The sequence below is a fragment of the Drosophila busckii genome, chromosome 2R (assembly GCF_011750605.1).
Source record: "Drosophila busckii strain San Diego stock center, stock number 13000-0081.31 chromosome 2R, ASM1175060v1, whole genome shotgun sequence".
Lineage (NCBI taxonomy): Eukaryota > Metazoa > Arthropoda > Insecta > Diptera > Drosophilidae > Drosophila > Drosophila busckii.
In genome coordinates, this window is record NC_046605.1 from 12582274 (window position 1) to 12608348 (window position 26075).

The 26075-nt window shown below is 39.3% G+C and overlaps 1 long non-coding RNA gene across 1 annotated transcript in view; it reads left to right on the forward strand.

Moving 5' to 3' along the window:
* The first annotated feature begins 418 nt into the window (after nt 1–418).
* LOC117134681 overlaps nt 419–26075 on the forward strand; it is a 31388-nt gene continuing 5731 nt past the window's right edge. The window contains exons 1-3 of the long non-coding RNA XR_004458791.1: nt 419–645; nt 17451–17495; nt 24482–24634. This is a non-coding gene — a long non-coding RNA (uncharacterized LOC117134681). The remainder of the gene's footprint in view (nt 646–17450; nt 17496–24481; nt 24635–26075) is intronic.

Genomic DNA, 26075 nt, shown 5'->3' on the forward strand with positions numbered 1-26075 from the left:
GTGCTCAAAGTGAATGACGAACACACATGAAGTGAACATTTCCAAGTTAAATAAATTCAACTAAAAATTAAACAAAAAAACAACAATGGCTGCCAAAACATTAAAAAAAAAAAATTAGCGAGACTACGCGTCACTCATTCAGTACAAAAAGCTTCACTATCGCCAGACACAAATATATACAGAGAGACAGCAGCAGCAGCAGCCACAGCCAGACGACTCACACACACACATACGCACATGTATGTATATTTGTGTGTGAACGTGTGTAGAGTGAGCGGCGACTTCAGCCTAGCGGTTAGCAGCTACAGCTACAGTTATCAAATGCGGCCGCCGGCTTGTCAACAGCGCAAAGAGCGTTTGAAGCTGAATAAAAAAAAAAATAGAAAGAGAATTGCAGCGCAAGAGACAAAGGCGGGCAGCGCTTTATATATATATATATATATACAGTTATATATATTGTATACACAATTTGTGTGTGTTTGCAATGTTTGTGCAAATCGTAGCAGCTAACCGGATGTCGATTTGTTAGCAAACACCGCAAGATATGGCCGAGCAAGCAGCCATCTTAATAGACTTGAGACCATATGGAACTGAACTGAAGTGAACTATCAATAGTTAAAACTTGACAATTATAAATGAAAGCTGGTAAGATTAATTTATTATTAATTGTATTTTATGCATTGAGTGTTTAAATCAAAAGCAGGCAGTCTACACTATAAATTCAATATTATATATAACTAAATATTATTGTATTTTATGTAATGAGATATACGATATATTCTATATTAAATTTTAATATATTTTTTGTATTTTATGCATTAATTCGATTCAAAAGCAGGCAGTCTACTTTATATCATATTTATTACAATTATTTATTAAGATTTGCATCAAAAGGCAGTCCAACTATACTACTATAATATTCTATATAATAGTTTTTATATTGTAAACTTAAACATTTGTTATCTAAGCCAAGTGCATAAATTTCGTTTTAATTAAGCCATGTTTAATAATTGGGCAGCTATATCATTTTTCCAGTCTATAAATCAAATGCGTTTCAAATGGTCTGCAACGACCCACAACGCGCTCTGGCTGGCGCTTTGTTTATAAATCATTGAACGCATAATGTTGCATACAACGAAAAGGGGGCACGTCAATAATGTATGAAGCAGGCGCCGCTGCTCACACTCGGCCGCCCACTTTTTATAGCCGAACTGAGGCGGGGCGTGGCCCCAAAAGCGTGCTAATAAAACATTTAATTAAAACATTAAGCGACGCTGGGCGCTGACGACGTTGTCGACATCATATAATTAAACTGTAGCACCTGAACGACCAGCAAACCAGTTGTAGAGCCGTCTGCCACACACACACATACACACACAGTTACAGTCTGATGTACGTACAGTTAGAGAGCGGCAAAAGCTTTCGACAATTGTAGTAAAAGTTTATCGCCCGCATTAAAAAACCATGGATTAAAATTCTACTTCAAATGCGAAGCACCTGCCCTCGCCAGGCCTGCGCCATTTGCCAGCTATTTAAACGGCATATTTCTTACCTTCGTTTTGTTTTCGCCCACATTTAGGCAAAGCTTTGCCTCTATCTCGCCTCGCTGCAATAAAGATAAGAGAGCGAGCTGCAGTTGCCGCCGCCCCCCGTTGGCCCCCAAGTTGCCTCCAAGTTGGTTAACAAATGTTGTCCACTAATTGCAGCGCCAAACATTTTTCGTAGCCTCGACAATTTTGGCCGCCTATTAAGCAGTGGGCGTGGCTGTAAAAAAAAAACAGGCGAAGCAGCGCAAAGAACAAAAAAAGTCAGACAGACATGCAGACAATTTCATATAAAATGCATGAGCACGAAACCAATTCAATAGCCAAAAATAGAGATGAACTCCGACGGCTTGGAATGCAAAGGGGAGTGTGAAGTCGACGGGGTGGGCAACACTGCAAGGGCTGGGCACTAAGCTAAACTGGAGTCAGGCACTTTAACTGCCGAGCGACTGCCGCACTGAAGTTCTCGTTGTCGTTGTCGTTTGTGATATCACCCAAAAAGTAAAAAAAAAGAGAAGCGAACAAATTGCTCACACACACAGTGTAACTTATAGATACAAGATACTTTGGCGCAGTAGCAAGAAAAATTCGTTTGCATGAAAATTAAAACGATTGGCAATTGTGCAAAGTTTTCTGAATTAATTTATTGATACGCTGATAAGAGAGCGACAGATAAACGCAACAATTGACTGAAAATTTAAAAGCCAAATGAATGATTTGTAGCAACTTCGCTGTTGAGTCTGACGCGTTGCTCATACGCAGCGTTGACTGACAACAGCTGGCATTGAAATAAACACACATTGTCTGTATTTTTATTTGGTCTGTGTACACAAATTAAGCTTTGCAGCCTGATTAAGAACAGACAAAGTTAACTGAGCCATGTAAAAGGTTAAGCTGCTGCTCGTTGTGCTTATTATTAGTAAAGCAACTAAGCTGCCAGCCTCAAAATTTATGCACACAAAAGTAAAACAACAACGATGTCGACGTCTGTCTTTATGGCCATGGCTGATACTTGTTCAATAACAGTTCGATACTGACTTTGACTTTGTACATTTCTCTCACTGAATTCACACAGCGAAACGTGCTTGTTGTTGCTGCTGCTGCTGATACGACACTTTAAACAACAACAAAACAATAAATGCAAATTTTATTTCGCGTTTTTATATTCACATTCAGTTGTTGCTTTTGCCTTGAATTTTTTATTGTGTTGTGCTCTGCTGTTTTCTGCTGTTTTTTCGATTTGTTTTAAAACGCTGCCTGCGATTTATTTATTTATTTCGCTCTAGCTGTATATCTAACTGTACTACCATATTTATTCATATCGTAGCCGCTGTTGCTATTTACTGCTTTTAGCCAAAGCGCAACGCTTGCAATTTATGGCACAAAATATTGATAAAAAACAAATAGTTTTGGTATTGAGCAAAGAGAAAAACATTTTTAATTGACGCTATCAACTGGGGAATCGCTCAAAGTGAATTGCTAGGGATTAGACTAGTATATAAAATATTTTAATAGATTTATAGCTGCTGACAGTTAGCAAAAAAAAGTAGTTAAATAAATTGGCAATAAACTGCGCACGTTACCAGCAATTTATGAAAGTTGCATAGTTTAGGGCGCTTAAGCTTACACACATATGTGATATAAAAACAAAAGCGCAAACAAATCAGCGCACAGCTCTGACTAACGACAGCGCCAAAGTTTGCAGGGCTACCTCATTCAAAATTAACTACAGCAGCAACCAAGAGACAACAGCAACAACATCAACAACAGCAACAGCTTGTCAATGTTGAGCGCGTGGGCGTCGCTTTAATGTGCAGGCCGCACTTAAAATGTTATAAACCAGCCACCAAGCACTTTACACACCCACGCGCTGCTTAACACGTTATAAAAATAGGTTTGTCTCTCTCTCTCTCTCGCTCTTTTTTTGGTTACATTTTTTTGTGGCTGAATCACGTGTGACATTGCGCCGGCCTAACTGGCATTTAATGCATAATGCAAACAAATGCCGGCACTTTGACAATTGCTGCTTGTTCTAAAAGCTCAAATGACAGGCATAAAAATAAATAGCTAAACAGCTGTGCGCTGTTTACAGTGAAGCATCAAAATGACATACCTAACATAGCCGCTTGGCGGTTATAAAAATTGCTAATTGGTTTTATTTGTAATTGATTAACTTTGTGCCTTACAAATATGCATAAGATTACTTATGTTTGTGCAAACAATATTTAAAATAATATGCGCTGCTTCTTTTTACAATAAAAATGAGTAATAATAAGCGCAAAGTAAAGCTACTTAGTTGCTTTGGAAGTTCAGTTGTAGTTTTTTTTATTGCAAAAACAGAACAAAAAATATTGTAATTGAAAATATTTTGAACTCAAATTCAATTCAATTTATTTTGTAACTGACTTTATAATAATATTCTCTATTATTTTTTATTTATTTTAATCTGCTGAGTTTCTTTGGAAGTTCTTCGTTTCTTATTGCAATAAAGAAAAATAAAATTAAAAGAAAATATTTTGCATTTACATAAGTGTCGCAAGAGTTTTGAATTTTTTGCTAATTGCAAGTTAAATTTGGTTAATTATTTAATTTATAATTATCCAATTCAATAATGGGATTAATAATTTCATTGTTCAGTTAAGTTATTTTCAATTTCTTTTGTAACTGACTTTATTCTAATATTATTTTCTATTACTTAAATTATTTTAATCTGCTGAGTTTCTTTGGAAGTTTAGAGTTTTTTTTATTGCAAAAATGAAATATAAATATAATAGAAACTACTTTGCATCAAGAGTTTTGCATTATTTGCTCATCGCATTTTAATTTTGCTAATTATTATTTTTATTATTATTTTGTGGTTTATCCAACAATATCCAATTAAATAAATGGATTAACAATTTTTTGCTCAGTTCAGTTACAATATTTTCAATTTATTTTGTTATTCAATTTATCTTAATTTTAATTTCTATTACTTTGACTATTTTAATCTGCTGAGCTTGTTTGGAAGTTCAGAGTTTATTTATTTTGAATTCAGAGTTTTGCATTTTTAGTTAATCGCAATTTAAATGTTGTTAATTATTTGATTTGTTTTGTGCATAAAATTATCAAAATTATACAATTAAATAAATGAATTAACAATATTTTTGCAGTTCAGCTAGTTTAAATTTATTTTGTAACTCACTTTATTATAATATTATTTTTTATTATACATATTTTTTATTAATTTTAATTATATAATCTTAATTATTATACAAAATATAATATCTAAAGTGTGGTGAGGCCATCGACTCTTTTATTATTTAAGTTTAATTGATTACTAATCTTAAACGCCAAATAATAGCGCTGCCAAAAACAATTCCAAATGACCACAACCACTTTGTTTTTAAAACATATACCGAATATAGAATCTTATGTTTCAACATGCGAGCATTATTTTGGGTAAGCAAGTTATGCTTATCTAAATTTGCTGGCTGAGCAAATATAAATTTATTTTGATTTTATGCTTTACTATTAATTTACTTTATGCATTTGCTTAAAGCAACTAAAGCGCTATGCAAATTAAAGTGTATATATAATATGAACATTTAAATGTATATTAGTGATATTTTAAAGCTACTTTAGATAGTTCCGCTGTCAGTTCGAATTACTGCAGCAAACTAATTTGTTACCCCAGCTGGCAACAGCAAACACCTGTTTTGCCACATGTTGATCGATGGCTGGGGGCAGAGGCTGCGAGTTTTGTTGACTTGCATTTAATGTGACCACATAAATTTAGCAAATCAAAAACGCGTTTTATGTGCTGTCCGTTGAAGCAACTAAAATTTATGGCCGAGTTGCAAGCGAGCGTATTACAAAGCGTGTGGCAAGCTCACGTAGTTGATGCTGCAGCAGTAGCTAAAATTCCCAGCAGCCACATAAAAGCGCGTGCACGTTCAACCAAATTGAGGCAGACACTATGGCGCCGACGACGACGACGAAGACAACATGGACAACGGTTCGGGCTCACCGCTCCCTCGCTGTTTGCTAAGATTGATGGCACGTTGAATTGTTCGCTCTGCTGCTGCTGCTCGAGAGTCGAGAGTAGCGTAGAGTGTTGGCCACTGTCTGTCTGGCTGGCAACTTACAATATGAATTACTCATTGCTCATTTTTGCAGCAATTTATTGTCATTGTTGTTGCAGTTGCAACAATAATGGCTGCTGCTGTTGCTGCTGCTGTTGCAACTATCGCCATTGCAATTTCTCTTGCTGCTGTGCACTTTTTTGTGTCGTCGCTGCTCTTTCGCTTTATGTGCGCGGCATATTTTGTCGATATTTATACAAAAATACACAAAGGACGCAAAGGACACAAAGGAGCTGCTAGCTTGTTGTTTAAAGTGGCATTTAAAGCGTGCCGCATGCCGCATGCCGCAGCAATTATAACTAATGCGGCAACTGCGTGTTGTTGCAAACATGGCTGACATCATTAGGCTCACACACACACACACATGCACACATGTATTTGCAGTTGACTTAAGCACATGCTGGCTACTTCCGTTTAGCTCTGCTTAATTTCCTGCAAGGCAACACATGGCGTATGTGTAATCAAGTGTATAGCAGCCAGACATATACACAGCGAGAGTTTTGGTTTAATCACAGCAACTGCCATTTTTCATCAAAGTAATTACGATAACGTTGCGCGCTGGACACGCCTCAAGCTTCAAGCGCCGGCGTAGCGAAGCGAACCTAGCACGCAGCAGTTGCCACGCCCCCCCGGCTAAATACAGTCGAGCTTAAATTAAATCATTTAATATGCATTAACATTTTATGGCACATTTTATTTGACGCGCAACTGTAAAAATCATTGCTTGTTTTTATGCAAGTTTATGCATGTCTTATACACATTTTTGTAGCCTACTTTTGTGCGCTCGCTCGCTGGCTGGCTCGCTCAGCATGAATATTTCATAGGCCAAAGAAACTTGCAATTTATGCGCCGCAACGATAGAAAATTAATAACAAAAATATTTGCAAAAAGCGCTGAAAACAAAAACTCGGCATCGAGGCCAATGGGGCGTGCAGCTTGGCAACAGCTGCGCCTACAGGTATGCTGCAAATACACTTGAGCGCACACACATGCACACACTTGTGTGTGTGTGTGTGCCTTTGATTTGTTTGTTTGCCACGGCGCCGAGCAAGTCGCTTGCCCGCTGTGCCAAAAGTATTAACGAGCCAAAAACTTTTCGCTTGGCTCGTAGTATTTCGCTCAGTGTGTGCGCCACGCCCACTAGAAGCGCTGCCAAGCGCCTGCTGCCTATTTTGAGCTTTGTTTACTGCCAATTGGCAGCGTGGGCAGCAACTCCACCTTGGGCTCACTGCCAGCTGGCTAAGCTCAAATTCTTGTGCTGTCATAATTTTTGCCACTGACCTCAGCGTCACATGTGGCAAGCAAAAAGCGTGCGCCTGCTTAATTTTGTAGCAACTGCAACTTATTTATTTTTGCAAAACTGATTAGCAAGTGCTCGAAGCTTTCAAGTTTATTATTGTGGGGCAACAAGTCAATTAACCGCCACAGCTGCCAAAGCAGTTCGCAGAAAGCGCCTCAAGCTCAAAGAGTTAACATTTGTGCCTCGGCGCAAGTTCAAGTCAATAAACTGTATCGAATTTGCTTATTTCCTTGCTAACAAATTTGACACAGCTGCAAACAAACAAACAGCACACCGAACAACTGAGAACAACAAGAAGAAGAAGCGAAGCTCTGCGGCAGATGCTGCGCATTGTTTGGGGGGGCTGCAACTAGCTGAGCAAACAATGCGACAGCAAAATGTCTATGCCTGCGGCTTTACCTTGCCGTTATCCTGTCTGTACGTCCGTCCGTCCGTGCTGGCTGCTTTGCTTGTTCCTGTTCCTTGTCCTTGTCTTCTACAGCTGTGTGGCTGTTTGTGTGTGTGTGTGAGTTGTCCAAGTGCATGCTGAACAGCCAACCAACTTTCAATGTAGTTTTTGTTTTCGTGACGAGCATGCGGTTGAACATAAATACCCTGTAAGCAAAGCCTTAAAAGGCAGCGTGGACTTGGCACAACAAATATAATAAAAATAATATATTAAGTAATAAAAGCAAAATATTCAACTGTGAGCAGTGCAGAGCATAATAATATTTATAAAAGTAGCAGCTAAATATAAAAAAAAACAGCCTGAAGGCCTTTGTTGCTCTGGCTATACTAAGTGTACCATAGAATTTAATTCTAGGCTACAATTAAAATAAAATAAATAAAAAAATATATCGACTGCCTCAGATTTTAAATTTGTTACAGGAATTGGCATTGCTCAGTGTTGCAACTTTTCCCCAATTGGTAACCGATTCCCACCATATATAGCATTGATTTTATAGCTGTCAGCTTTCTATTTATATAAAAATTCATAAAACCTATGCAACCAACTCTCTCTATAAATAAAATTAGGTAAAGTTGCCTCATATCTGGTAATAGCAATTGGAACTTTATAATTTTATACAGCAAAATAAAATCTCTCTCTATCTTCTTTTACTGCTGAGCAAAGCAAAAAGTGCAATCAGATTTGACTATACTAGGCTGCCTATTTTCCAAGTTGAAGTCTTCTTTATAAGTTTTTTATTTGGCTTAGAGCATTCTAAGCGCAAATTTTTCCTTAGCTACGATTGTAAAATTTCTTTAAAATTTTGTATATCTATTTTTCAATACGAAAACGTTTGGTTTGCTAGCTCTAACAAAAAGATTTTAACTAAATACAATTAGGCGCACTTTACATTTGAATTAGTTTATTATAGAGATTGCTTAGTATGATAATCTTTGAGATGCTGCTGCTGACTTATGCGTTACAGCCTTGAATAGCATTTGATTTAACGTGCATTGCAAATTGCTGCTGTTAGTTATAATTATTATTATTATTAATGAAGTAAATGTGCGCTGCAAATTGCTGTTATTTATTTGAAGCTTGATTACTAAGCTTAAGTTTTTAGTTAGTTGTAGCTTTATTAATAAATCAGAATATCCTTCAGCTTAAGCTGTTAGTTAGTTGTAGCTTAATTCAGCTGCAGCTTAGCTCAACTTTATTGCTGCATCATTCCTGCGCCTTAGCCCAAATGCAGGATATTCCATTCACCCAACTACTTTCAATGCAAAATGCAATTGAAGTTCTCTCTTGTTGTCGCCGTTGCTTTTGCTTTTGCGTCTCGACAGCTTCTTCGTCTTGCCAGTGCGCACTCCGTTGTAGTTTTTGTTGCTTGCCACAAAGCATTGCATGTAGTTTTTATAGACTCTCTCTGCACTTGTCGCAGTCCATTGTCTTTATAAACACGCATAGAGAGCGCCCGAGCTTTGTCTGCTGCGCTCCTTTTAGTTGCTGTTTTCATGGCCCAACTGCTTTGTTGTGAATTTGGTTGGTTGTCTGGCAGGTGTTTGGGGTTTTAGCGCAGAGCGAACAATGCGCTGAGCTATAAACTTTAACGCAAAAGTTTTTAAAGCTTAAGCGCGACGACATAATTTGCTTTTAAAGTAATGTCATTGTCCTGGCGCTGTCAGTGCTTGTTACCTGCAGCAAAAGGGAGTGGGTGGTGGGTGGGTGGTGGGTTGTCGCTGCTGCTTAGCTCGCGTTATTAGAATGCACGACATTGTGCTGGTGACGTCATCAACATCAGGCTTGACGTATATGACGTTGCATGCATGTTGACAGCTTCACTTGCCGCTGGGCAGTCTGTGCCACGCCCCCAAGCCGACGAGCAGCGTGTCTCGCACTTTGATTCTAATTGCTTGCGGTTGCTGCGTGCTGCAGCCTTTTGCATCCTTCGCTGGTGCCTCTAATGAGGTCATTGCTTGACAATCGCATTTGCCATGCAACATTTGCGCGCGCTGCACGCTGCAGATTTGCGCTGCATGCCCCAGTCGCCGTCGTAGTTTATCAAGCTCTGTGTCATGCGTTGTCATTCGTTGTTCGTTGTCCTTGCTGCTGCGCTTTCTGCTTCTTCTTTTTGCTTTCCAGCAGTCTGCACTGCGCGTTGCTTTCATTTCCGTTTCCTGCTTCATTGTGGTTGTCATTAGGCGACCCCCCCGACCACGCCACCCACAAACATTTCATTTGATTTTAGTTCATTTAAAATGTCTTTTGTCGTTCGTTGCTGCGTTGCGTTCATTAATTTGGCCTAGAGCAGCAACGGGTCGGGGGGTTGGGGGGCATTGTCAACATAATTTATGCGACAAGGCGTGCTAAGAGATAAATTTCTGTCGTTTGCCATTTTTCGCTGCCTGCGCGCTGTTGTATTTTGGTCTAAATAAATTAAAGCAGCAGTCGCGCGTCTCAAGCGCCAGAGCCGCTGCCGCTGCCGCTTCCGCTTCTCACTATTTGCGGCCATTACAAGCGCCGCCTGTTGATTAATGCGCGCTTCTAATTGCATTAGCGTTCGCTCTAACTCTAAATTGGAGCAACACTATAATGCACTTGCTGTGTGCCTTTAAAACTACGTGCGGCTGGCAACTTGACGTATACGTAATATGCGGCTAAAACCAAAGTCATGCTTTAAGGCTCGAGCTGCTGTTGCTGCTGCATATGAAATGCGGTTGCAATGTGTGTAATTTACAAGGCACACACACACACACACACACAGATGCCACTTTGCAACACGTACTCCATTTACAGGTTTTCCAGTTTTGCAGTCGAGCCTGTGACATGTGCCTACCGAACATGTCTCATGTAAAATAGCATTTTCGTGCGTTTGTTAATTAAAAGTGTAGCACAAGTGCAACAGAGACAGCACAAGCGAGAAAGAGAGAGAGAGAGAGAGAGATAGAGCTACGTAGCTGAATAGGCCACGTAGCTGGTTTAAGCTACTGCGCCGATGCGTTTTCGAGGTAAGCCATAAATAATGAATGAAATTAACAACAAGAGTGTGTGTGTGTGTCTCATGTGTGTGTGTGTGTGTGTGTCATGTGTAAATGTCTGACAGCAATGACTGCTGCGACGTGCCTGCAATGCCCATCCAACTACTTTTATCCCACACAGCAGAGTGAACTAGAGAGCGAGCGAGAGAGTGAGAGAGAGAGCGACACTCAAGCTTAACTAAAGCATTACGCATTATGCAAAGAGCCTGGAACAAATTTGTGCCTAGAGTGCTCCAGCTCAAGTGCAACTGCCTGGCCGCATTATGAAGCCTTTCCCAACTGCTTGTTTTTCATATGTGACAGCATTTTTATATATAAATTGTAATTTTCTGTACAGTGGCCATAAATTTTATCTTAATTTTCGAGTTGAGTTATTACTTTGCTTAGTTTAATATTTAGTCAAGCGTTTGTTAGTAGCAAATATATAAATAAATATAATGTAAGCTTATGCTAGAGCTGACATATTGAATTTGCTAACAATAAAAGCAACTACCTCAATTAATAGCAAAGCAACCCAATGGGCTCTTTGGTAATCAAAGATTGCAGAGTCAAGCAGCAGCCAAGACTTCAAATGAACAAATTAGCATAATATAAGCATTAGCTTGCTTCAATTTATTTGCTCTCTTTAGTTTGATTAAAGTATGAAATTATATTATTGGCCTCAGTTGCTTTGGCTACATGGAATTTATTCTAAGCTACAATTGGAATTGAATTAATTCCGCGCTAAGCTACAATAATTAATTCCACAATAGCAATGAGCAAAGTAGAAAGTAGCTTAATCCAATTGGTAATATAAAATATAAACATTTTCAATAACAAGCATAAAATTTAAGGCTAGAACGCGTAAATTATTCAAAGCAATAGTGCAGTTTAATTAGCTGAATTAGACTTAGAGCAAGTCTCAAGCTGGCAGCTAATATATTTATTTATTTTACAAGCTTAATTGTTATACAAAATATAATAAAATAACTAATGCTACCTGCTAATGCCATCCACTGAGTCTTATATTTATTTATTATAAAATTTAAACTTTTTTAACAAATTAAATTTAAATTTAATTTACTATGAGTAATACTTCAGATTTTAGCTCCAAACTCAAGCTGGCAGGTCTTCAATTTATTTGCTTAGTTTTTACATTGAATTTAGAATTTGTGTCAAACAAAAATAAATATCTTTAAATTTATAAAACTTATGCAGTTGCAGCTTTACTAACTAGCTTAAATTTTCTTTACATTTTTATATATTTTTTATAGCAACGGAACTGTTTGCTTAACAAGTTACTTTAGCTACAGGAACTTCCGCTTGATTTAATGCATATTTTGGAAAAGCTTTATGCCAACTTTTTGTTTAGTTAATTAAATATTTGTTAAGTATGGCTATAAAACTGAACTTAAATTTGGACGGCACTAAGAAAATTCAATAAGCGTCGAGAGCTCACGTTGGTTTTGAGCATTTGAAATGCATTTTGCAGCTTTGCTCGGGCACTTTGAGTGGCAATAAAATTGTTGTATGCGTGACTGCTCGAAGTGCTCGCATAAAAACGCACTAACGCCTCACAGGACGAGCGCAGTCGGGCGCATTTCCGCTTGAATGCGAGACAAACAAAGCGCATAAGCGACGCATTGAGTTATCAAAAGAAAATTGCCCAGCCAAGGCAGCGGAGTGGGTGGACAGACAGATTATTTATGACTGCAATTACTCAAAGCTGCAAGCAAAACTCTGAGCAGAGCTGCACGCATAATTTGTTTAGCGTCGACAGAGAGAGAGAGAGAGAGAGAGCGACAGATTGCAATCTAGTGGAAGCTGCTGCCAAGCCACATAATTCAACAATAGAAATTGCAGGCAACAATAATTTAGCAGCACTAAAACAACTGCAACTAAATAAAATAAAAACGAACTGAAGAAAATTCATTTATTTTGTTGGCACATGGCATAAGAAATGGCAACAACAACAACGAACAACGAGCCAACGAGCAACCACAGCAATTAACAAGCCAGGATGTGTGTATATTATAGAGCGAGATAGCAATAGAGAGCGAGGGAGAGGCTCTGTGGTCAGTTGGGCGCTTGGCAGTTGCTTATCTCGCGTCGTTGCATTTTCATAATAAACAAATTTGTTGTAAAACAAAAAGTTTTTTTGCACAACCAACAAATAAAAAAAATAAAAATTACATATACAGCAGCAGCAGTTGTAGTTGTAGTTGTAGTTGTTGCTGTTGTTGAGTAAGAAGAAGTCATGCGGTCAGAGCAGTTTTGGGGGCAGCACGTGCTGGGCTTGGGGCCAAACTAATGTGCGTTGCACTGGAAGACAATGGCAGCCACATTAAGCATTTTATGCCAAGCCTTGCTCCCCCAGCTCCATCTCCAGCTCCAGCTTCAGTTGCGGGCTTCGCTTGGCTTTACAGTTGAGCAAGCAAGGCAATTATTTATCTTATTTTTTTTGGGGGTTTTATTTTTTTGGGTTGTTAGCTCTTTGAAAAGAACTTAACTTGCAGTTTGGCTGCGTTCGGCCACGCCCACTTTAATAGCAGCACATTAAAGCACAAGAGGCTTCAATAAAAATGTGCAGAGCACACGCAGCGAAAAAAACGTGCGCAGGACATTGAAGCAGCAGCTGCTTGTCATGCATTTTATAGCGAAAAAAAAGGCCAAAACAAAGGCACAGTTGGATTTAATACCTCAACCCACACACACACACACACACACACACACACTAACACACACACACGTACTGACTTTGGGCTTTGGCAACGATTGCCCGCATTGAAGTAGTTTTCATTGTTTTGCGAACTGTGGGGTCTCTGTCGCTTTTATGCGGATGGCAACGTCTGTTTTGTTGTGGCCACAAGCAACAAGGACTTCTAATTAGCACACTGTCAGCATTGGTCAGCATTGGGCAGCGGCTGCCTTTGGGTCTGCAGCTCGGCACAATGACGACAAATGTGCTTAAATGGCCAAGTTAGCCGCCAACAAAAACTCAACACACACACCCACAGAGAGACGCAAAGAAAGGGAGAGCAGCAAACACGTAGCACATAACGGAAACAGCGCTGGCAAATGGTGACCGCGCAGTCTAACTGTACCGCGTTTAAATGACATTACATGTGTCTTTAGTTCGCTTTGTTTATAAATTGGCTTTGAAAGTTTTTTCCACTTATGTTTAAACATTATGCAACTTTGTTTAAACTTAATCAATTGTTAGGCTGCACATTTACATTTTGATGAAGCTACGCTGTGTGCTATATTTGCTTTATTTTCTTTTTTCTCTCTGGAGCTTGCGCTGCTTTCTTTATTTGCTCGCCCAAATGTATGCAACACATTTTGTATGCAATGCAATGGCCGCAGCCAAATCTGCACGAAATGCTAAAAGCTGCACGGCCTGTGGACTGAGCCAAGCGCTCGTTGCCACTTCCGTGCTGCGGCGTTGCGGAAATGGCGGCGTCAGGTCGCCAGACCAACAACGACACCGACACCCAGCGCTAGGACCCCAAACCAAAATTGTAATCCGAAGCGCCGCCAGAAACACATGCAGCTGGCCAATTGAATAAGAAGCGCTCAGCGTGTATGTGTGTGTGTGTGTGTGTTGGTGTGTGGCTCTGCTTTCAAGTGCCGCCACTCAACTGGCACTTATTGCATGCGACAAAGGGACAAACGACAGCAGCAGCAGCAGCAGCGTCGGCAGCAGCAGGCAAAACGTAACACGGACGGACTGCAGTGGCCGCGCGGCCTGCGCCGGATGTGGTTGCAACTTGGCTTGTTTTCTTTTTTCATTTTTTTTTTTTTTCTGTTTGGTGCGCTGCTGTGTCGTTTTCAATTTTTAAACCTTTTTTCCTACACAGCCAGCGCCAGAGTCAGAGGCAAACTTGTGCGCACTTAAAGCAGTTAGCACAATGAACATTATTGTTATAACATGCGGAGACGCACACTGAGAGAAATTGATATTGCAAAGCAAATAGTCAATAATCAATAAAAAGTTATATTGAAAAAGCTAAAGCTATTTATTGTATTCAATAGCGCTCAAAAAAATCAATTTGGTTAGAAAATAAAATATTATAATCAAAAGTTATATAGATTAGTAAAAGCTTGAAAATATTTAAATAAATTAAATTGAAATATTGTAGTAAATTAATAAATTCTCTTTATTTTATATTCAAACTTTTTTAAAAAATATTAATAGTAAGATGAAAGCCAGTTTAATGTCTTTGAAGTTAAACAAATAAAGAAATAATTTTGAATTCTCTTTATTTTATATTCGAACTGTTTTAAAAATATAAATAATAAAATGATTTTAAATTCTTGCCAGTGTTAATTCTTTAAAAGTTAAACAAAAAAAGAAATAATTTTGAAATCTCTTTATTTTACATTCAAACTGTTTTCAAAAATATTAACTATAAAATCAAAGCCAAAAATTACAAAATTTTGGCCAGTTTAATGTCTTTGAAGTTAAACAAAAATATTTGTTTAAAATATTCTTAAAATAAAATAATAATCAAATTGATAATTGATGTGATATTGGATAGATAGAGAGTTGGGAACGAGTTTACAGCACAAAATATTCAAAGAGAAAAACTTACATTTTCCACAAAATATTTTTAAATTTGCTGATGACTTCTCAACTCTATTGGGAGTAGTTATGGGCTGATGCCACCTTGCCTGAGGCACCCTCATGATCCACATTAAATTAGTTGGTCTGCCAAATAATCTAATAAAATCTTTAATTATTTTATTATATATATAAAAAGTGGTAACATAAAAGCTTAAGCTATAGAAATGTTTAGCACTTACAACTCTCGCAAGCTTCGAAACTATTTTCTATATATTTTTATTCTCGCTCATTTCTCGCAGTGCTCAGTGTTAGCCACGCCCTGCATTTTGGTCATTTGCTGCACATGGCGCGAATACGGAATTTTGTGTGTGTGTTTTTGGTAGCGCGGAATGTCACGTAATTGTTAAAGCAAATGGCCAGGCCGAGAGCGCACACACATACGGCAGTTGTAATGGCGCACATTACGTATACGTAATGCAGATTACATATACGCAGCATATGCAGTATGACTATGACTACGACTGGCCCCGGTCTAAGCGAGCGTGAAGCGCAAGATTATTGCAGTTGAGGCTGCCACGCGCAAAGCCAACAAAGCTGAGAGCTGCAAGCCCCACCTGTACCCATGAGCAGTTATTACGCTCGTAACCATAACGGTTATCTTCATTTGCTTGTTTTTTTTTGTTTTTTGGTTTGCCTGCAGCTGACTGCTGGCCAAATTTTAAGCCTGCCCTGTGGCGCTGTGGGAATTTCAACTCTGCACATTTATTTTTTTGCGCTCATGCTCATAATTTAATATTTACAAAGTAGGGCATAGACAGCAGCAGTGCCGGACAGCGCAGAGAAAACAGCAAAATAATAAAACGAAATTACCAGAGACACGCCAGGGCAACAGGACAGCAGCGCCAGAGCCTGTCAGCAAAGCGAGCAGAGAGTTAGAGAGAGAGAGAGCGCGAGTGTCGTTTGCTGCAGAAATCTGTGAGCTGCATTAAAAAACGCTTAGAGCAGCAAGTTTGTCGCCTAGCTGGCGGCCAGTGGCTCAGTGGCTCACTGTAGCTGTACAGTGCGATGTCCTTGCTGTCCTTTGGTCAGTCTGGGCTGGAGCTCAGTTGCAGCAGCGGCGCGCATTGTTCATTGACAGTTTTGCTTGTGCACTGCTGAAATTTGTTTGTATTTAATTAATTGCACGCGGCGACGCGGCACACAGGGACACATATGTGTGTGTGTGTGTGTGTGTGTGTGTGTATGTGTGTGTGTGTTTGCGCGTGCTTTAGTGTGATTAAGCTGGTTGACTGACCAGTCAGTGGTCTTGAATCGCTCGCGTTAGCGTGCAACGATTTGTAGATAAGGAGGCAAATGCGTGCAGACTGGGCGTGGCAGTGTAAGCGCAGGCGACGCCTCAAAGTATGCCATTAAACATGTTCGCACACATAGCCAAGATATAGAGCTTTAATTTCGATTAATTCGTTGCTGCGGCAGACACAGACAATTACCAACGCCATCAAATAAATGGCAGCCAAATGAAGTTCCAGCTCTCGCTCTCGCTCTCGCTCGCTCTTGCGCTCTCTCTCTCTGTGAGGCAATAACCATTTCCGCTGCCATCATGGAAAACCCCTTTTGGGTTGACAGCACAATTTGCATAAATTTTAAATTTCAATTTGCAAGCGAAAAAGTCAACAGTGGAAATAAAGTGAAGCCGAAAAAATGCAAAAAAGCATTTGAGGCATGCCAAACGAAATTAGCAGACAACAAAGAAACTCAAAAGCAACAGCAGCAGCAGCTCGGACTAGTCAGCAGTTTAAACTTGAGCAGCCTTTGTGACTAACGCACTTTGCTCTTAGTTAAGGTTCTACTACTATATGTAGCTGTCTCGCTCTATTGAGCAAAACACACACGCGCGCTCGCTCGCACACATTTGCTGTGTCGTTTTACAAATTCTTACACATCCGCAGCGCTCTATGCTGTATGTGTGTGTGTGTGTGTGTGTGGTTATAAAGGAAGAGGAAACAACTGGCATTGGCAGCCCTACGACGTTAAGGATAATCGTGATGACAGCATATACGTTCACCCCCCCCCAATCCGCCCGCACACCAAACTAACTCATAGCCCATAGTTAAGCCACAGCTTGTGTGCCATTTTTTTTTTGTAGTTTTTGCTTCCGCTTGGACACTGTCTGTGTGCCCTAAGCCTGGGGGGCATGCTTTGTGTCAGTTTGTTGTCTTTAAAACGACATTAAAATGGTCAAACGAGTTTAGAGCAAGCCGCAACGCAATTCCGTATAAATCACAAAACACTAAATGCCAAGACAATGTTGGTTACTAACTGATAAGCGTACAGTTTACAGTTTGCTCAGTTGATTTTGATAAATGCCATATTTATGTTGATGCCGAAACTTTGCTGCGTAGCTTAATCTAAGCAACGTCTACTTGACATCATAATTCTCAACTGTTATTTGCTTTTTTTGCTACTCTTTGCAGAGGGCTGAGTCTGCAGAAATGCCAACGAGACGCGCTACGAATGAGGTAAGTCCACGAACCTAACCTAAGTTGGTATAAAGCTTTACAAAAAAATGCTGCAGCATAAGTTTGTTTATTGCTGATGCGGCAATTTATGTTCAAATTGCGTATACGTTGCGTATACGTTACACATTAATTGAACGCCAGTTTATTTATGGCTGCCAAGTCAGTTGGCTGCCACGCCCAGCTACAACATCAAACGCTATCAAGCACTATAAATTGTAAAGTTCATATACATATATATATATATATATATTTTATCAACGCGCTCAAGTACATGAATAATAATGCACGCACATTATGGCGAGCGCTCGCTCATTTGCGTGGCTTGTGTATAAAAATGAAACACACACGCACACACGCACACACTCGCACACAATTGAAGCGGAAGTGCGCATTGTTTCCGCTTTTAATAAGGGCTGTTGTTCTGGGGCCTGCATTGGCATTGTATGCAGCCCCATAAATTGCATTAAATTGCATTTAAATGTGTGCCGGACAGGTTAACAATACGCAACCGCAGCCGCAAAGTTCCTTACGCAGCTCGGCATTCAAATAATTGATTGTAAATTAAGCAGCAGTATATAGCCTGCTATATAGTCGCTATATATGTATGTACATAAGCCCTTTAAGTCTGCAAAGTACTAGCAGCAATTGGCTGCCAATTATGCCAAGTCCCTGAGCCATTTTCACGCTCTGCACAAACTTTTGCATGCTAAAATTATTGCTGTTGTTGCTGTTGTTGAGAAAGCAAAGCAGCAAACATGAAAACTAAACTAAATGCAAAGTTATGCTTATGAGCATGAAATGGGCTAAGCCGTAAAATAAACTTTTCTTCTAGCGCTTCTACTTTTTTCCTTTTTTTTTTCTGCCACTTTTGCTACCGCGACACGCAGGCGACAAGTTCTCCAATATCAACTTGCCAATTCTCAAAAGTGCGCTAAGTGCGACGCAGCAGCAACTTTAATGGCTGCAATTGCCAAAAAAGAAACTAGAAAGAGTCCGAGCTAAGCAGCTGCAGTTGCTTTTTAAATAGTTGGAAATTTAACTATTGAATTTCTTTTTCGTGGCAGCAAATTCTAAAGCAAATTATTAAAGTTAAAGAGAAAAAACATAGCTTTTAATTTTTTAGTTTATTCTACAATATAAAAAATAATACTTGGGTATATACTTTACAAATTAGTTATAGTAATTTCAGTTTGCTTTTTTTCAACTATTTTTGTGCAATTAATTTTATAAATAAACTGCAGCCTACTTTAAATTATTTTGAATAATCTTACATTCATTTTCAAACATATTTAATTGTAAATTAAGCTTATATTGTATTTCCTTAATAAATTTGTGTGTGTTTGATTTTTTTAAATGCAAATCGTGTGCACCTGCATTAAAATCAAATTTATAAGCCACATGTCGCTCTGCATTTCCTTTGGTTAAATTTTAAATGCAAAGCATGCACTTAAAAAGAAATTAAGCTCAACTTAGAACGAACTTAATTAAGAGCTAACAAGCGCTATGAAAAAAAAATGTATAGCCTTGTTATATGTGTATCCGGATTTGAAGTGTGCAGCAGGATAAAGTTGCTGCTACCCATGCATATAACATTAATTTATAAAAGAGTCATGTATGAAGAACAAGCAGGCAGCTGAGCTGTTGTTTAACACAGCTCGGCTTTTATGAGTTATGGCATGCAACTCGTCAATTAAACAAAAGCACACACACACACATACTCAGATTAATTGTGTCAAAAGTTACAGCAGTGCTGCAGCTGCTCATTTTTAACAGGCAACTGCTTGTCGTATACTTAATTTTTTGCTGCTTTGACTGCTGCTGATGTTGACCAAGAGCAGCAGTTGTTTATGACGATGATATATGACTATTTGGCGACGCTTCTCTGTATGTGTGTGTGTGTGTGTGTGTGTGTGGCATGGCAAACAAGTGAGCGAGCGCTGTTTGAATAGGCGGCAACTTTTGTGCGAGGCACTTAATTAACATTTTGCCTGGATTGCTCGCTTTTGTTGTTGTTCTTGTTTTTTTTTTCTCTTTTTTTGCGCTGGTGTCGAGTGCACGCGCGTGCCTATCGATGCGTGCTAATTGCGCCGCAGCCACTTTAACTGCAATTTAAATGCTCGACCGCATAAGGTGCTCTATCTCTCTCTGCTGCTGCTGCTCTCTCACTCTCGCACCCGCTCACTCGATTGTTGCCTAACAAGCGAATTCAGTCGAGTGTGTGCAGCAAATCTTGCAGACGTCGTTCTAAGCCAAACCCACTCGTGTAGTTGACTCAAGTGTAGCCCGTGCTGCTGCCACTTGGGCTATCGAGTCCGAGTCCTGCTAGCACTAGAATGCATGTCTATTGCCCTCTGAGTGGCGTCTCAATGGACGATTGCAAGTCTCTGTGATTTAATAAAAGCTTTGTCTGCTTATTCAGCAAGTGGGTGGGGGGCGCCGCCCAAGCTTTTTACGCAACTCTTGCGGTTAATTATGGACAACTTAAGCTTAAAGCTTAACAGCAAAAAAAGGACGACAACGGAGCCTGCTCAACCGCAAAAGGGTCAAAAAAAAGAAGAGAAGCGACTAGCTAACCCACTGACAGCACTTATCAAAACGTTCAATCAATCAATCAACTGTTGCCAAGCAGACAAAGGAGCTGAACAAAAAATATCACTCATGCGCTCAGTTGTGCGCCACAAAAGCCAAGCTAAAGCAGCTTAGCTCGACTAAAGGCAACAAAAAAAAAATAAAGTGCTAGCAACAAAAAAGAGCGCACACTATATATATCAATGTATATGTGAGCATATGTGGCATAAAAAATAGTGAACGCCACACGCTGACCCAAAGCAAGACCCGAGTCCAGGCTAAAAAACAAGCAAACAAATCAGCGCAAATCACGCAAACAAAGCGAGCCAACAAAATTCGTTTGTCACACACACACACACAGACAGACACACCTTTAGCTTTTTGACAGCAGCTAGAGAGTCAAAGCGCCAGTCAGTCAGCTACAGTTGAGTGAGCTGTCAGTTGCCACGCCCACTGAGACTGCAGCTCGTTAGCGGCAGCTCCAATAAAGCAATTTATGACTGAAGCTGCAATGAAGTAGGCTAGACTCAAAGCCGACGCCATCTTTCACACACACACACACACGCACACACATAAGTGTGTATGTACGCAAATTCGCAGATACTTTTGAGTCTCGTTCCAGCCACACACACGTCGTTAGATTGCGAAACATATTTGCATATTATGTCTATATGCAAATTGTAACGCAGCAGCAGCGTCTAAACGACAAGCTATTGCTGTCTCGCTCTACACATGGCGTATACGTAACGCAGCTGCATTAACATATCAATCATATGAAGAGGCTGCTCTACACTCTCTGCTCTGTGTACTTAACGACATTTCCTTAGGCTCTGTGCAAATATTTAGTTAATATAAAGTTGAACATGCTCTCTCTCGCTCGCTCTAACTTTCTTTAGCTGCAAGTTTGTTGTCAACTAATTAGTATACTGTCTGTCTGTCTGTCTGTCTGTCTGTCTGTGCTCATAAATTTGCAAATTGCTGCATATTGAGAACTTTATTGCAGCAAGTAAATCAAATACAATAAATTAAATGGCCAAGTTGCTGCCATTGTCAGCCTTATCAACTTACAGCAACATTATTTAAGCCACACATACACACATGCACACATTGTCAACAATTATAATTGTTATGCTGATTGTTAATTTGCCTGCACTTCCGTGACTGTGTCAGTCGCTCTGCCCACTCTCTAGCCATGCCCCTTTTTTTTCTATTTGCTTGGCCACAAACAAATTAGCACGGCAATTTCATCAGCGCTTATTTTAAATCTTTTGCAATTTATTTAATAATTCATGTCATTGTTTTATTTGTATTTATATTTTGACACTTGGCGGCGGCCAATTTATTTTTATATTTGCATATTTGTTGTGCATAAATAAACACATATTATTGTTATGATTTTAAAATATATAAATATTAATATTGTTATTATGATTGACATAAATTTGCATAAGCTCGCAAACTCATTAAATGCTTAAACATTACCAGGCACATAATTATGGTTTGTTAAATAGATATATATATGCATTTTTTTATGCGCCACATGGCGTATGATTTATATTTTTTATGCTGGCCCCGCATTTTATAGCAATTGCGGTTTTACGCAATTTGTTTGGCCGTCGTTTTTGTCATTTGATGCTTTGCGGTGTCGTAAAAACTTGAATATAACAAACTATTAAAAAAGTGTTGCTATAAAATGCATTAAATTGCAATTTAATTAGAATTTATTGACAATTAGCTGCAGCTGCTGCTGCTGTTATAATTAGTTATTAAATAGATTGAAGTTTCACAAAATAAAACAAAAGTGATATGCAAACAAGCTTAGCTTAAAAATCTAAACAAAAGCGCGCGAGCTTTGCTTTGCAGCTGTTAAAATTCTTTAGAAATTCAATCATTGCAAATGACATCAGCTGAACGAATTCAATATGTTTTATTAAAATAAAAGCTCAATGGCGTCATTGGCAGCGTTAGAAAAAACAAAAACAAGTTTAAAAGCTGTGACTACTGAACTGATTTCTAGCCAAAGTGTTAACCAATTAGTTAAAAATTTAACTCAGCTGAATAAAGCCAAAAAGCCAAAACATTTTCTTTAATATAAAGCATAAATTTTGTGCCACTAAACAATGCCATAAGCTAGACTCGTATACGCTATATATATATATATATATATATATATATAAAATGCTTTTTATGTTGGCAAGCTGAAGCTCAAACTTTTTGAAGCTGGCTGCCTGTTTGTCTGCTGCGCTCCCCAGTTGCTTGTAATTGACACGTTGCTGTTGGGGGCGTGGGCGCTGTGTGTGCTGGTAATTGCTTAAAAATAATTTGAATATTAACTTTTTGTTGTTGTTGTGCGCAAAATTTAAATATTAATTGAAAAATGCTTGTGTCAATGACATGCGGCGTCTTGAGAGTGAGCGAGTGAGTTGGCTGCTTAATCAATTAGTCGAACTGCTGCTGCATTTAAATGCTGTGCATGTTTTTCATGCAAGATTTATGCTGCTCATAAATGTCACACACACACGCACGCACACACTCACCTGCGTACACAAAATCCTTGTAACTGTCGTTTGGTATATATATTTATGTATTTGCGAGCATAAGCCACAATTAATCTTGATAATGTCAGCTTACAAAGCTGCTTGACGTCGCCAGTTGCCAGTTGCTGGTTGCCAGTTATGTTTGGATTGGGGGTGTGTTTGATTGGTTTGGGTAAATAACTTTCAAGCGACAAAGTCAATAATCACACATCACCTGCACAACTCTTGTTTTGGCAGGATACATTTCAATGTAGGACATTTTCTAATAAAATATTTCATTCAACATTTACAACAAGCATGCAAACTGAAAAGAAACCATATGTCAATTGCAGTTGCACACACACACACACACACAGACGCAAGGGACAAGGCACAACTTGAATGCTCAGATACGTTGTCTGTTCGCTTCGCTCTCCGCACCGCTCCGCCCCGCAAGCGTTTACACAATGACATGTCAAGTGCAAAATGCAAAAACACAAGCTACCCAACTGTGCTACTGGGCTGGGTGGGTGTTTGGCTGGGTTGGCTGGCTGGCTGGGTGGGTTTTTTCTGTTGTTCGACTCGGCTGCACCTACAACTTCCGGCCTTTGTTGAAATAACCATAAAATCAAGATAAGTTATTGGATTTGCTGGCCAGGAAGCAGGGAATAAGCACTTTTGCCTTGTAGCTGCGACCCTTAGTCTCCCCCCTCGCTCGCTCTTTGGCACTCTAGGCCTGTCCTTGCACTCGTCCTTTGTGACCGCTCTGCTGCGCGTTGTGCGCTGTGTCGTAGATTAATTGCTTTTTTTCTCTTTTGCTTTTTGGGCGAGGCTGACAAAAAAAAAAAAAACACATTTTTGTGTAATATAAATACTAGCGTATTTTTTTTGTGTTCACTGTGCCTGAACTCGAGAGCTGCAAAGCAATTGCCCAAGCGACCTCTGCGCCTGGTAACTGTAGCTCGACTGGCTTTTCTTTTGTATAAATAGTTGGGGCACAATGCGCCGGGCTTAGCGCCCCTGTGGCCCGCCACTCAACCCAGTGACAGCGTCTGGGGGCAGCAGGCGCCGCACAATCAGTTTTCGCACTTGGCTCGCCTGAAACCGTTCCCAAAGCCAAAAGGGGGGGCGTGACTGGCTTGGCGCACTAATGCGATTAAGCCGCTTGTTGTGCCTGTCAACGCGTTGACTCGCTCTCGCTCTCTGGCAGGACAAGCTGCTGCCTTTGTAATTCACTTAAGTGTGGCATTTGGCCTGCGGTAAACGTCGGCCATTGTGTGGGCCACACGCTGCACTGATCTGCAAGCTGCACCTTTGGCCAAACGCGCTTTGGTTTAATCATAAATTTCATTTCACAGTGCGCTGACTACGAATTTATGACGACTGCCAGATTAAATGTACAGACTGTCGCCCTTTTGTATGCGGCGTGCGCCTGCAGGCAAAGTGAGGAAATCTTTATGAGCTCACACGCTCATCAGGAAGCCATGACGCCGGCAATCAGCAAAGGCAAGAGCGAGTGGGAGCTTCGGCATGCGGAATGCCAATTGCTGGTTTATTAATTTCAGTAGCTTCGTGTGTGCGTGTCGAGTGCTTCAAGTCAACTGCTGTGGTATTTACAATTGTTGTAAATATTTCCTTTATTATTGTAATTATATTTATAGGCTGCCTGACTGGTTGTCCTTTGTGGCTTTGACAATGTTGCGTGTCGTTACGTTTGCATTAGCAGCACATTTAACTGATTTTTATTGATGTCGCCTGTGCTGACAATTAGTTAAATATTTTGCAAGCATTTCTTTTATTGCTGCTATTTAAGCCAATTGCATTAGTTATTATTATTGTTTGGAGTAAGCTGCGCTGCGACACACACACAGCCTATTTCTATTATTTCTGCTTGTTTTGCAGGCAAATTTATGCCAAGTGCTTGGGGATGCTTTAAGCACGGCCGAGACCAGAGAGAGAGAGAGAGAGAGAGAGAGAGAGAGAGACACACACTTCCGGCACTTCTGGCTTCTTATGGGGCTGACATGGCTTGACTCGACTTTGCTGCCGTCTCAGGTAATTATGCATATTTAAACAGTTTTGTCTAGAGCAGAGTTTTGCAGCGCCTAAAAGCGTGCTTTAAATGAATTATTTATGCAAACTGAGCCTTGGCTCTGGCTTTTGGGCCCTAGACCTGCCAACCATATGCAAACATTACCTCAAGACTTTTACTCAAGTGCCACACACACACTCGCACACGCATACACTCGCACACGCTGCGTATACGTAATGTGTTTATGTGCGCCCCACAACTCACATTAATTGCGGTCTATTTGTGCCAGCATAAACGCTGCCACTTTAAGTTACGACTTGGAAATTAATGCCACACTATTAATGCTAATGACAAAACATCGCTTCAGTCCTTTCTATGCATTTGTCAGTGACCAAGCGCCGCCGCCTTTTTCTTACCAAAATAATGCAAAGCGACATCATAAACTAGCCACTCGGACTAGGCTGGCTGGCCTTTGAGTTATGCAAAGTGCATAGAATTTACAACAAGCTTTTTAACATTTGAAGTCAAACACTCACAATGGGCTGTTTAAGGCACAAATTCGAGCAAAACTTGTTGGCAATGCCAATGCATTGGCAGTAGATTAATATACATTTTAACATAGCTAAGATAACATCTGTCAAAGTCAGTCAATCATAAAGCGAAGAGTTCGCTGTAATGTCAAAAGCCTTAAGAATTATTAAATTGATTACAATAAAAGCAAAGTAAAAGTGCTTAGATATATATTTGTATTCAAAATGTTAACTTATGTGCAAGTTGATTATGCTGAAGTTAAAGTTGTAGCTGCTTAAAATGTGAAACTAAAATTAATTAATGCAAAGCTCTATTTAGAAAATTTAGTTCCATGTTGTGCTCGTCTGAGTTGTGCAAATATTTGTATATTGATTAATTTCTTTTAAGATGTTAAAAGGAAAATAAAACAACAATATTAATATTTTTTTATTTTTTTTTTATTCAGATGTGTATTTTGCTGTTAAATTAGTTTGCTAATTATACATAATTATAATTTACTAAATTAAACTAAACTATACTATAATAATACTAATAATAAAATAATACTATAATATGATGTGAGAATAGCTATGTTATAAACCTAGTTGACAAGTCTTGGGGGTGTTGCCTCTTAATTAATATTAGAATATTATTCTGTATTAATTTTTTATTAATATTTTGAATGTATAGTTAGTATGGCAACATTATATTAAAGTGAATAATGCCAAATGCTCAAACAAGTTACAAGGCTTTTGGTAACAAGAGTTTGGCGCTGAGTGCTTAAATTCTTTATAGTACAGCCTGACTTTTGACATATTACTGCTCTCTCTATATTATCCTGGCAGCCTTAGAACAACTTTAGACTGCAAAGCTGACTTCAATTTGAATAATGAACACAAAAACTGTTTGAATTTTCCATAGTTGCAGCCGCAGGGCATACAGTAAGTCGACAAG